The following is a 14,268-nucleotide window of genomic DNA, read 5'->3' on the forward strand; positions in this document are numbered from 1 at the left end:
TGGATTTGAAATCAGCATATCGAGTCTCAAGTTTATCCTTTCCTAGCAACTGGCATCTGTTCATCTTCATCACAGCAGTGACCGTTTACAATGAAGATTCCCAGGGGCCCCACCTCAAGTCTACTGAATTAGAGTCTCTGTGCCGGGGGTCTGGGAACCCACATTTTAGTAAGTTTCCCGGGCTGATTCTTATCCTTATTAAACTGCGAGGCACTTGACCTATCACAGGATAGGTTAACTATAGTGTGAGGTATGCTGTGTGTGTGACAAAACACATTAAAATGAGTCCTATGGACAAGGCTTTGTGTATAGATGCACATCATGTGGAAATTTACACACCCACACAAGGTTGGCAGGGGAAGGGAAGCAACACTTACTAATTGCCTACTATAGTATAGATATTGACTAAATTACAGTATATTAATCGATCTTCAAAATAATCCTATTTGAGTTATGGACGGAAAAAGTTAGGCTGAGACAGAGAGTAACTTTTCTAAAGTCACAAGCCTGGAATATGGCCCAGCGTGGTTGTGAAACTAGATTTATCTGACCCCAGTCTCCTCATTCCAATGTATTAAGCTCATGTGCCTATGAAAACGCACACGTGCGCGCGCACACGCACTCACGTCATAAGATAGACATATGGTAAAAAGGCAAAGCAATTAAATTATTTTTAGCAACCTTTTGCATCAACAGACATGTAGTTTTTAAAGAATTTACAATATCAACAAATATCCTTTGGTCCATCTGCTGACAATGGAATAAAGGATATGACTACTCTCAAAACCACATTTAACAGCCTGAATTTTAGTAATGAGAAGTGTATTTTGAGGCTTGCTAGGGTCAAATTTAATAGTGATTCTTGATTTGCACAAGCTACAAATTTTTGCAAATGAAACGTCTTGATATTCATTCTGTAAGTTGTATTGCCTTATAAAGGAAAGTACCAGCAAACGTGTGATCTAGCACTTGTCAATCCAATGACCATCCTGGGCCTCTCCCTCCAGCATCTGACACTCCAGGTCCCCTCCACTGGGAAACCCCCTTCTGCTGGCTTCTGGAGTCCTGTTCTCTTGTGGCTCTTCCTTCCTCTATTGCCAAAATTCTCTCTAGATCCTCCCTACATCCCTCTTTCCTCATAGGGCTCCACCCTCAACCTCTGCCTCCATATATTCTCTTTCTAGAAAATCTCTTCCCCCACCTCTTGACTTATTTATATCCCAAGGACTCCCAAACTAGCCCTGGCCTTCCTCTGGAGCACAAAGCCCCCATCTGCTAGGAGGACATCATACTTCAACACTTCAAGTTCAGCACCTCTAAAACACAGCCCCTCACCTCCTTCCAAGCTCCTTTCATGGACACCACTGCCCTGGAAATCTGCATCGGCGCTAGGGGCTCCTTGTCCACTGAGATGCCAGATTGTGTCCTTTGCATCTGTTCCTTTCCCGTTTCACGGCTATCACCCATCTCAGGCCTTCCCCCACCCTTTTCCTTGGTGGACTGTGGGAGCCCTCTAACCAACCTCCCTGTCTCTGATTTCTGCCCTGCCTTTCCTCCCGATCTCCCCTGCTACCACAGGAGCACACTCCTAATGTGCAGCCATGAGACTCCGCTGCCCAAATGTCTTCAATGTCTCCTACTGCTTAATACAGTCGTATTTCCCAGCTTGGCATTCAAGACCAGTATCATTCGGCACCAAACACAGTCCAGTTTTATTTCCCACTAGATGCCTGTGTAGACCAGTTCTAATTCAGCTGGGCTTGCTACCTTTCCCTGAATGTGCTCCATGCTTTCCTGTTTTCCTGCTACTTCTCCTATCTCACATGCCTCCTCCTCATCTCTATGATGGAAACTCCACATCCTTCAAGGACTTGCTTAAATGCTTTTTCTCAAAAAAGAGTCCCCTGACTCCTAGAGCAAAAGGGGACCTCTTTCTTTTCAAATTACCAAAATATCTTTTTTTCTGGGCATTTACCACACAATTATTTTTGTGTATTTTATTTCCTTGCCTACAAAACAGGGTCTGAGAAGGAAGGAACCAGATCTTTCTGCTGCTGAATCCTCAGTTCTCTCTAGCACAGTGTCACACTCATAGTAGTTACCCAATAAAGATTTGCTGCCTAACATGTATAGGACTCCTAAAAGTTTGCAAAGCACATTTCCATTCAACATCTCATTTGTTCTATTTGGAGCTTAAGTATATTACAAGTAGCATTCAAGACATACAATCTGATTTCTGTTGCTTAATGCAATTATTGGCTCTATCTCTAACTTTGTACCTTTAAATGAAATCTCTTTTAAATTGCTTTACTTTAAACACCCACAGTGCTGTGTGGCCTCCAAAGCTTAAAAAAGAGCATTCTGAGTCAAAGAAAGCCCACTTGCCAAACTGGTTTTTCTCTCTGCCTACAGGTTAAGGGTACAAATGAAAGGCCTCTATAAGCAGATGACAGTAACAGCAAAAGCAAAATTTAAAAGAGAAGAAATTCCTTTCTGAAGATTTTAAGATTAAAAAAAAAAGATTTTCCTGTATATCCAGTTGGAATCCTATTTATGGGTCAGCCTCCAATAAACATCCTTGGAGCTGGTATTCCAGCATGTTAACAATAAAAATCTCTTAACTGTTGAACGATGGGTCCTTGCTAAGATACTGAACGTGACTAAGATCATGACGGTAAAAACATGGTGCCCTGTTTGGTCTTGACTACCCAAGTGCCTTGGAGGAGCTCGAGAAACATTTGATGAACAAACAAATATATGAATGAATTCAGAGGAGGTCTTCCTATTGTTTGTGAATTGAAAGTATGTTTTCATAGATGAATGGAAGGATATGTTAAATGTGATAAAAGGGGGGAAAGTGCATTGAGGGGCAAGAACTCTGATATGTCAACTCTTCCTGGGACAGACCCCACTCTGGCTGCTGGAGAAGCAGGTGAAGGAGGGGTGACTGTCACGCACTGACTACACATCTTTGGAGTTTAGGTTGCAAGCTCCTCCAGGGCAAGCAAGCACTTTACCTTGCACTCTGTGGCCCTACCACTGTGCTTTGCATATGGAACGTGCACCATAAATGCAGTATGAGGCAAAGGCCTTCACGAGCTGCTTATGCATTTCTACATGTCAATCCTTCACATCTAGTCTTCCCTACCCCATAGGAATAAATAAAAATACAACACTTAATCCCATAACACACTGCCTTACTACACACACACACGCACGCACGCACGCACACACATGCTTGATAAATGGTAGTTCCCATCATCATCTGGGGCTTCGTCTATGCCTCGAAGGTAGCATTTAATGGGCTGGGCTGTCAGGACCTGTCAGTACAAATTGCAAGTGTTCTGGGGGTGGGCTCTTCCCGCTTCTATTCTCGGTGCCTAGCACGGTGCTCACCCCACACCAGACCCTGAGGTTAGTTGATGACTAAGCAATCCAGATCCAGGTTCCAGGCCTGCCTCTATCCCAGCCCACTTGGTCACCCTGAAGAGTCATTTAAACTCTCTGGGCCACAGCGATGTCTGTCGGTCTTTCCAGCCTGGAGAAGCTAGCGATCTATAAAGAGACTTCTAGAAGCTCCCGTGACAGTCACTGGCAGAACTGAAACGAGAAACCAGCTTCCTGGAGCCCTGTTTGCTTAGTTCACCCTTCATCACCAAGGCGTCTCACACATATCTCCTTAATAACAGTTAGCTTAAATATCATTGTCACTTTGTAACACCCAAACCTGGTGGATCGCTGGCACAGACCACATGCCCCTTGGGAGCCCTTCAGTCCCTTAGAAAAAAATTTCCTCTTTAGGCTAAGGAGACATGCAAATTTAGTTACCTCAGGTAGAACAGACCAGCCTTAGCAAAGTTAGTTTCTCCTGCTTTGGAAGAAATCACTTGGAAATCCTTGGTTCTGAGTCCTCCATCTCTTCCACATCAAGATCTAAAAAAGAAAAAAAAAGGAAAGAAAAGCACAGTGCCTCAAGACTAGCTGCCAGGATTTGAGGTTTCAGCAATAACAGTAATTACAATTAGCATGTACACTGAACACCTACTATATACGTCAAGCACTGAGCAAAGTGATTGACATATATGACCTCATATAGTCTTCATAACACTCCTCAAATATAGGAGACATCCTCCCACTTTACAGCTATACTAAAAGAGATTCTGAGAGGTCACGGAATATGCTCAAGGTCACACAACTAGGTTATGTTGGATCTGGGAGGTAAACCCAGGTTCAACTGATCCCAAAGCCTGTGTTATTAACCTGTAAGTCAGGGTTTTAAAAACTTTTTGGCAGTGACCACAATTTAAAAAAATTATATAAACAAATCCCCAAGTCTCCAAACAATGCTTACTCTTACCGTGTGCAATGCACTCTGCTATCTCCTATTTTATTCGATTCTTTTCTATACTGTATTGTACATTCTATATCTTTTTACAAATTCCAGTAGTAACCCACTAAACTGATTTCACAATCTTCTCTAATGGGTCCCTACTCCATTGGGAAAACCCTACCCTCAGACACAGCACCTCACTGGAAGTTTCTCTGAAACCACGCACTAGATCCTTCTGTTCTTTCCAACCAGGAGAACTGACGAAGTGGTTGAGCTTTCCAACGAGGAGGAAAGTCTTTAACCGTTATACCAGGTATAAGGCACCATAACGCCGATCTATAACGAATCCTTCAAAGCCATAGTCAATCAGCGCCGAAGTCCGGAATGGAATTAATCACTTACCTATAGCAGCGCTGGAGTTATAAAGTGGAATCGCAGATGGACCAAAACCTAAGGCGATTATTACACTCCCTGCAAAGGAGTGGCTAACAGCGCGCGGCTGCGCTGCACCCACCGGGCGGCCCCGAGCGGGCTGCAGAAGCGGGAGGCTGGGCTGCGGCCCCCGGGGCAGGGCCCGGCCTCAGCACTTCCCATTCAATCCCGAGGGCTCCGTGCTGAACCTGGGAAATCATCAGGTTCCCGCAGGGTCGGGACTGGGGTCCGAGTCGCAGCCTGGGGGTGGGGAGGTGCGACTGTCAGCGCAGCGCCCGAGCCTGCTGGACCCGAGCCCAGAACGTCCCTTGGGTGCGCGTTTCTCCCCGCCCCCCGCCCCCGGCACAGCTGCGCAGTGGGGCCGCCGGATGCGGCGCAACCTGCCCGGCGCTGCGGCGGAGCCCCCGCGGCGGCCGGCGCAGGCCCCGGGCCCGGGCACCTGCGGGCGCCCGGTGCCCGCCGCAGCTCGGCTCCGCAGCGCCGCGGGGCTCAGCGCCCTGCGCCCGGGCTCCCCGGCCGCGCTTCCACGCGCCCCCCGGCGAGGAGGGGGCCGGCCGGCCGCCCGGAGCCCCGCGTCCGCAGGCCGCGCTCGCCCTCCGGCCGCGCACACAGACCCCGCGCCCCGCACTTACGGGGTCCGGCTCCGCCGCGGCGAGCGCGTTCCCCCGGGGGGTCCATGGCGCTTCCGCACCCGCCAGGCCCGCCGCGCCGCGCCGCACAGCACCGCCCAGAAAATGGACGCCGGCGGCTGGGCTCTGCCAGCCGGCCCGCCCCCGGCGCGGGCACTGGCCGCGGCCCGTCCGCCGGGAGGTCGGCCCGACCCTCCGCCCCGCGGCGGGCGCTGCAGGGGGCTCGCCGCGCCCGCACGAGGCCCCGGGAGGGCGGCGGCGGGACCCGGGCGCCCCAGACCTCGCCGAGCGGACGGCGGCCTCCGCCTCCGCCTTCCCCGGGGAAAACAGTTCCGATCCCGCGGAAGGACACCCGGCTCGGGGTCTCCCGCCAGCGCGCCGGCAGCGCCCGGACGAGGCCTGGGCCCGCAGCGGGCTTCCCGGGCCCCGCCCCACAGCCCGGACGGTGCGCGAACCCTGCGCGTTGGAGAGGCAGGATTCGGGGAAAGGCAAGCGCAGTTTTAATTTAATCAAATTCTCAGGACCAGGGGTGTCACCTGCGCTTTCCCAAGGCCGACAGGGCCTAGATTCATTTTCCGCACATGGTATAAAAGACAGTCGCACGCAAAAGACCCAGCTCTCTTCCTGAAATAAAGGCTGCCGCCTGCCTGCTAGGATCTTTCTTCCCAGGCCCAGGGGCTCGTCGAAAAAGTATTTGCTGAGAGGCCTTCCACCAACTCGTGGAGCGGACAGCCTAGCGCACTAATGCACAGGTTTCTTTCGCTTGTTTGTAAAAACCTATCCCATGTCTTGGTAGCATGAGTCTTATTTTAATTTTTTCTTTAGGAAAGATTCACTCCCAGGTGACAACGTAGGATAGAAAGTCTGTTCTTTGCTGCCCTTGCATCTTGTCTCTAGCTTCAAGGAGTTCCGTGTTTGCAACCCTGCATCCCAGTTCCTGGCCATGTTTTTTAAGAACATGATCGTTTTGATGAACACAGATTCCAATATTAAATACAAAACCAGTAAAACTTTTTTTATTTTAAGTAATCGAGGGAAAATAGATTGCCTTAAAGTCAAATTAAAGAATCATGCAATTTAAAAATAAAGGCACCACAAATAATTCTTATCACCAGACCTTGAAAATGAAACAAATAAATAAATAAATAGGCAGGGTTTTGAAGGCTGGCAGGATGGGCAACATGCATACGCGTACACTGGCAGCTCCCACCCTCCTCAAAGCCAGGCACCCGTTATTCTCTCTCCCTCGGTTACATGTTTAGAAAGATATATTCCACTAACTTGCATTTATTAACTAATGATTCATCTTCCCACTTAGAAAAATGACCCTGCAATGTTTTTGTATATGTAACTGCCAATCAGAGCTTCTCCAAAACTTAAGCTAACTCACTGTTAATTGTGGATTCCAACCTAAAGAAACTTGTTCTGATTGCAAGTTTACGATGTTTTCACTGAGGCTTTTGGACACTGAAAATCATTCGAACCTCCGACAAAACTGAGGCACCCGAATTAGGAGCCACGAGCATTGCTCTCTGGGCTTCCCTGAGACTGGAAGGTGGGAAGTGGTAGAACAAAGTAATTTGACCTTTGGATTCAGTCTGCCTGGGTTTAAAGCCCAGCTTTGTCACTTATAAGGCTACTCACTATGTAACTTTAAGCAAATTACTCAACTTCCCTGAGCCTTGGCTTCCTTATCTGTAAAATGGGGCTGATTTTAACATTACACTTACCTCATAGGGCTTTTTGATGATTAAATGGGATAATACACAAGAAGCGTCTACAGTAGTGCCTGGCACATAGTAAGTGCTCTGTAAGTGTGAGCAGTTGTGGCTCTTTGTGCTGAAGTCAAGTGTTCAGAGCTCTAAGTTCCCGCAGTCTAAGTGGTAAGAATCATAGCTTCAGTGTGTAAAGCAACCTTTATACCCTAGAAATTTTCCATGGGTAAGCTGCCAGGGTCACATGGTGACTGACATAAAGGGATTTAAACACAGGTCTGACTTCACAGTCCACTTTCTGTGCTGCTAACATGTTCCAAGGTGGCACCTTGATCAGAAGCTGTCAACAGCTTGTTAAGGGTAAAATCGGCTCTGGCTTTCCTAAGAGGCTTAGCAAATGAATGGCTCCTTACATCCACTTGGGAATTCACAAACAGTGGCATTTCTTTCTCATTAGAGCTAAATGTTTCTCCAGAAGTGAGCAGATTTCCCCAAATTGTTATTAATAACTAAAATATCGTGGCAACAGTTCTAAACACCACAACCTGAAACTTACATAATCAGCCTGTCCTTCAAAATTTTCCACCCTTCCTCATAACCAGTCGCAGATTCTCTCTCTTACTCATTCTTCGGACTATGGGGAACTATCTGGAAATTTCCAGGAATGTCCCAACTTGTCATAATTTTATTCTTTTCTGGAAAGGTTTATTCTTTTCAAAACAACTAAATGTTATTTATTTTCCTATAGCTTTATAACACTTTTCATTTTAATACATTTGCTAATCACATAAAAAAAATCTAAGACGTTCAGGATACTCTCCTCTCCCCTTAAATTTCTACCAATTCTTCAACACTTCCACAGCATGGCTCCCAATCCTTTTCCAGGGGCCTTTTTAGGAAGCTTTCCTTGATTTCCACCTCATTTCTTTTAATCCCGGTGATTTCCATTATGCAACAACTGTCTGCTTGCACATTTTGACTAAGGATTATTGGCGAATTTAACATTTATTGCTCCCTTCTCTTTCTTTTTTAAGGTTTTAATATGATCATAATATATAAACAAATGTAAGTCTTGTCTCTCTTAAATCCACTTGCTTCCTCTGTTTCCCACCAGGGGCTAGGAACCTATAGCTCATTCTGCCTCCCATATTTGCAGCACTCTGTGAACTCAATTTATTGTTTTACTTTTCCTCTCTTTCCCTCATCCTGGGCACGGATTCTATCACTTGGAGGCCTCCCCTGATGTGGCTGCTTATCTCTTTCCCTCCAAGCATTTTAAGAAAGTACCTATCTAAATCATTTTCTCTAATCACCACCACATTCCTGCAAGGCCTCTTGTGATGTTGTGTTGAGAAGTCTACCAAAGCCCAGGAAGAGGCAGTGTTTAGAATAGGGGTGTCAACTTCCAATGCCCAGGGAGCCAGGCGGGAAGTAATGTGAACTGGGGCCAACAGGATAATGGGTGTCCCACCTAAATGAGGAGTGGGGTTGGTCACCACCCAGCCCCAGACCAATTGCTGCCAGGTGGGAAGGCCAGATCTGCAAAATTTTCCAATGAAGCCCAAACCAAGAATTTTATATAAAATATATGAAATGTCAGCTACTTTAAAAAAAGGAATCTGAACCTGGTCAAGTCTCTAGTTGTAACTAGCCATTTACAAGAAATCTCTGCGACAGAGGATCATGTAAAACAGCACCAAGGAATGCAATCATCGAATTTCAGATTGTGGGAAAATATTGGTCAAACAAACTATTTCTTCAACAGATATTTTATAACAATAGCAAGAATGAGATTAACCAAGGAATTTATACAAATATGCACAACCCAAGGACGCGGACAATGGTGTGTGGGGGGGTGGTGGGACCGAGTGGAATGGGTCATTGGGGAGAAAAAGGGACATCCGTAATATTTTAAATAACAGCCACAAAAATATAAAAATAAAAAATAAAAATAGTATATATGCTAATAATGTAAAAAAAATGAAAGAGAGGGAGGGGAATCTATAGATTAAGTGAAATTTAAGGAAATATTAATTGCACTGTATGGACCTTATTTGAAATTGTATTTTGAACAAATTGCTTTTTAAAAAAATTGCCTCATTGGACAAATTTGAATGCTATGATATTTGATGTTATTGAAGAATTATTGTTTTTGTTGGTGTGATAGTGATACTGTGCTTATTTTTGTTCCTTAGTAATCCACACTTTTAAAATGTATTTTTTTTAGTATCCACATTAAAAAAATTTTTTTATTTATAAATATTTCAAACTTATAGAAAAGTTGCAAAAACAGTACCAAAAAACATATACTCAACCGATATCTATTTATTATTTTTTTCCTAACCCATCTGTAGGTTGCAGACTTCATTCATTTACTCCTAAATACTTCAGAATTTACTTCCTAAGAAAAAGGGCTTTCTCTTAGTACCCTTATCTTTTAGAGAACAATATAAAATATTTAGAGATAAGCTTACATGATTTGGGATCTGCTTTAAAATACTACAGGAGAAGATGAACCAAGACTGGCCAGCAGCTGAGAGTTGTTGAAGCTGCGTGATGGCCGGGCCACACAGGGGTTCATTAAACTAGTCTTTCCATCTGTTTAAAATTTTCATAATAAAGTTTTAAAAGATTATGTTAATTAAAGACTTTAAAATGATTTAAAATGCTATTGATATAATATTAAGTGAATAAAAAGAAGATACAAAATTATCTATAAAATATTATCTCGACTATTAAAAAAACCCACAAGGCATAGATAAAAGGCTGAAAGAATACATGCCAAAAGGTTAACATTCCAAATTATTTCATAGTGGTTATATTTTACTTTTATAATTAGAAGAAAAGAGTTAATACGATTAATAAATTAGAAAACAAAGACATTGGTAACTGATTCAATTAAGACTTGTTAAAAGTCAAACAAAATAGATACGTGGACTAGACTGGCCAGTGGGCCCCCAGTTTGCAGATTTTGACTTAGAAAATGGGTCCACAAACTATGGTCTATCGGCCAAATTTGGCCTGCTGCCTGTTTTTGTGTAACCTACAGGCTGAGGATGGTTCTTACATTTTTAAATGCACGGGAGAGGATGAAAAGGAGAATAATATTTCATGACATGAAATTACATGAAACTCAAATTTCAGCTTCCATAAATAAAGTTTTATTGGGACACAGCCACGGTCATTTTTGTATCTATGGCAGTACATATATTATTATTGTTATACTTAATATTATATATTTTTACATTTTTAATTTCACAAATAAAACTGTTGTGGAAAATTTTCTCTGTTGCTACATAAATACCTACATAATATCTTCAATTTTGCCTCAATCTACAAAGCCCAAAACATTTACCCTTTATAGAAAAAGTTTCCAACCCCCTAGCTTAGATCTGGACTTCCTCTGGGACCTAAAAGCATTAGTGGAAAGAGCACTGGACTAGGAGTCAAGCATGGCCACTTAACTATCCGAGTAACCTGGGGAATCACAACTTCTCTGAGCCACAGTTCTCTCAGTGATAGAATCCAGTGGGCCTGAGGTCCACACAGCCACTGGAGTCTGTGGTTTGCATTCCTGTAGGAGCTAAGCAAGAAGCACAGGGATGACGACACACTAAGTGCTGGTGTGCCAGCCAGATGTGGGTCCCCTGGACACCAAATAGGTCAGACGAGAGAGATGGCTCACCAGGCACTCAGACCAGGGCCTGAACAGGCTGTGCGGAGCAGGGCGGACCGGCTTCGGGGGCTACGCAAGCAGAGCAGCATGCCTGCCGCGGGCAACACGGCTTTGGGGAAAAGTTTCTAAACTCTGCAGCTTAATGCAGGTATTTTGGGTCTGTGCCCAGCCTGAACTTTGCAGAAGACCAAAAGCACTAGGCCACAGCCCAGGCGAAAACTCAGCTCATTTAATTTAAAGGTTAATCCAGATCTAGTCGAGCGACCTGAGGCGGGGCTCCCTGGCATCCTCGGCATGTAGAATGGGGGCCTTGGGATGGGGACTTCATAAGACTCTGGCACAAATCACCTCCAAGGCCGTCAGTCTGTAGGTTCTTCATAATAGCCCACGTGGGACAATTAAGCAGCAAGGCCAACATGATGACCAAAGGCAGAGAGAACAGCAGAGCGCCTCGTCCCTACGCAGCAGGCCCGCAGCTTGCCTTCTAGGGCCTCTCCAAGTCTTCATTTCCCAGCTGACACTCCTCCCCAGTCTTTCTCCCTGGGTCGCTGCCCCCCAGCTTCAGGTGCAGCACAGCAGCATCCCCATGTGCTCGCCCACCTGCACGCCTGCCTCCTGACGGCTCCCTTTGTCCCCTCTTTCTTATTTTCTGTCCCCCTTGCTGTCCTCTCAGCCTGCGGGCCCCTCCGTGCTCCCTCTCTGCCTCCCAGATGGCCACCGATTTCTATCCCACGTCATTTCCCCATACCCTGCAGTTTCTAGAGAAACTTTCAATGCTGTGGTGTGGCCGCTTTCTTTACCTACTCAAGGTTCCCCTCTTCTTTGCCACAGCTCAAGAAACAAGAAGAAGGGGGGAAAAATTACAAGGGCACTGCCCTTCTGGGATTTAACCGCAGTCTCAGCCGGTGGCTTTTGTTTTCCCGTCTCACTGGCTTGTAAAGCCCTCGGGGCAGGGACTCGGCGCTGGGGAAGCAGGCACACTGTTCGGCCTTAATGAGAGCAAGGCCTCAGATGGGGTAGAAGGTTTCAGCAGGCAAAAGGAAAAGAAATTTCAAAATATCCATTCGGCAGCGGTGACCAGGGTAAGGAAGAGAGAGGTTTATTTTATTATGTAAAGAAAATCATGAAAGCTCTCACTCTTTTCATGAACACAGGAATATTTACACTGGCATTTTTAAAACAAAGCAGAACCAGGAAACAAACCCCCTCCACGGGCCAAATACAGTGAGGATCGACGCAAGTGCCGGTCTCGAACCCCGAGCAGGAATAGCTGCAGAAGCAAGGAAGCCATCAAGGGGAAAAATGTAGAATGAATCACAAGATCAAAAGAGCAATTTTCTGGTCATTGAGACATTCAGGCCAGGGAGAGCCATGCTGGGATCACCTAACAAAGACAAGTGCTTTGGTGACTGGTCTTTGATTTACCTGCTGCCCACGAAGCCTACAGCAGGACAGCCAGCAGGGAGACCCCTCACTGTCAGCCAGGGAAGGTAAAAAACAAACAAACCGGAAGCATCTTGCCTGCATCACTAATTCAAATTTTTGCATTCAAAGGCTTCTCAACTTAACATCTGCTCATGAATGCGAAAGAGTGGCAGCCGTTATCCAGGTCACCTGGCAGTGCAAGCAGACCAGCTTGGAGCAGGGCAGCCAGACATACGGTGGCTTATTAGGAGCCAAGACATCTTGGAAAGGTAATGGGGACGAGACACAGTGTCCCAGGAAGAGCCATGTCCTTGCTATTGGCTGAGATGCCCTAAGTGGAAGGCTGGCCTCCAGGGAATAGTATAAAAGGCCACTAAGAGAAGAGCACACACCATTCATTCTTTCTGGAACAGAGAGGACACACGATCGTGCCCGTCCATACAATGTTCTAGCCTTGGGTAGGAACCCAGACCAGAGTTTCATGGGGAGTTTCGTGTCATATTCCATTCTGCCTGGGTTAGAGCAGGGTCTGTCACACAGTAGATGCTCAACAAATGCTTGAAGAAGTGAAGTGAATTGTTGGAGTCCCCTCTCCCACTAATGGGTGAAACTCTACTACAAAGGACTAGAACAGTCTTCATGCAGCGGAATGTTTCACGACTAGTCAAAACCAAAGTATAAAGAGTCAGCCGGGCCACCTCTAACTCCTGATAAGCAAAGTCCATTAAATTATGAATCAATTTCAGAAGATGCTTCTGAAACATTCCAAGGGCCTCATCCCTTTGTTCTTGGACCTTCATAAATCAGCAGACTAGTCTATAAGGCATGAAAGAGTTCTGGTTTATCAGAAGAATTTTCTTAGTATTATTTGCTCAAATAGAGAAATATCACTCCAAGTAGTAAGGTCTTTAGAAAGCCACCAACAGTAAAAGAGGTCTGCAGAACTAAGAGTTCCAGGCTTTGGAGGACAGTGACAATTTATTGGCAAGATGGGATAAACCTTTCTACCATTTGTCTTTGAAAAAAAAAAAAATTAAAGGAAATGTCTAGCTCAATGTTTGGCCCTGAGTTTAAACTCTGGAATTCTTATGAAAAATAAAGTAAAATGCTTCACAGAATTTATTTATTTTTAATTTTTGCCCTGAAAAGCCTTTCCTTTATGGATTTCTTGGGTTAGCATTGAACCTGCACAAAAATGTCATCACCACCTGGGACTGCAATGTCCAGAGTTTCACTACACCTTCACAGGCAGTTTCCAGGTGGGACTGGGTCAAAGGCAAGGACCCCACAGGCACCAAGTCCTGGGAATTTGACTAAAACTAGCCAAGGGGGCCTGATTCACTTTCTTGCTGTAGGGGAAGCTTACCTGAATGAGGCTCAACCCACCAAGTTGTCATCAAACCTGGCTCTGATACTGCGGCAGTTATACGAAGAATGGAAAGTCTGCGGTCGGAGCATGAAGGCTCTCCTGGCTGGAAATGCTCTCCCCTGGCTGGATCTCTCTCTTACCACGGAGGGCTCCACTCAAATGCCACCTCTCTAGGAAGGCTTTCCCTGGCCCACCATTCTAAAGCGTCTCTCTTCCTCCCAACATGTCACATTGCTCTTTTAAATTAAATTTTACTTTTTGTCTTTGCACTTTTCTTTAATTAATTGTTTACATATTTATTTTTCCTCCTACCACTACCCACCACACTAGCGCCAGGTCCATGAGAAGGAGGCCCTGGTCTCTCTTATTCATTACTGTATTTCTCGCCTCTGAAATATGCCTGGAATACAGTAGGTGCTCAATAAATGTGTCAGCCAGGAACTCAAAGGCTTAGCATGATTTAGTACTAAAGAGAAAGGTGCTAGGTCTTTGTCTGGATTTTTCTCCCTATACCAACCAGCTCTGACACGTGGCCTGGTTACCAGCCCGTCATAGGGAGCCATGGCAATGGTTGTGGCAGGTCAACAGCACTCTGGTAGGAAGAGATGGAATCTCTTTTAATTAGAAGATATTGACACAATAAGTATCAACCTGGATGAATATATTTTGGATGACTGAATGTAATATTTCCC

General features: G+C 45.4%; 1 protein-coding gene across 9 annotated transcripts in view; it reads right to left on the minus strand.

The window, feature by feature from the left end:
- Positions 1–14,268, minus strand: part of ZBTB38 (zinc finger and BTB domain containing 38) — a 99,953-nt gene that overhangs the window by 34,988 nt on the left and 50,697 nt on the right. For 4 of the 9 annotated variants that reach the window (XR_014000436.1, XM_081160558.1, XM_081160555.1 and 1 more), the window contains one exon: positions 3,829–3,933. The gene's annotated coding sequence lies outside the window, so the exon portion shown is untranslated. Of the gene's footprint in view, positions 1–3,828; positions 3,934–4,511; positions 4,536–4,732; positions 5,138–5,394; positions 5,657–14,268 lie in introns of those variants that run through there. The other 5 variants (XM_081160557.1, XM_081160563.1, XM_081160556.1 and 2 more) reach the window with 5 other exon arrangements.

Source organism: Miniopterus schreibersii, assembly GCF_964146895.1.
Source record: "Miniopterus schreibersii genome assembly, chromosome: 15".
In the NCBI taxonomy this organism is placed as follows: domain Eukaryota; kingdom Metazoa; phylum Chordata; class Mammalia; order Chiroptera; family Miniopteridae; genus Miniopterus; species Miniopterus schreibersii.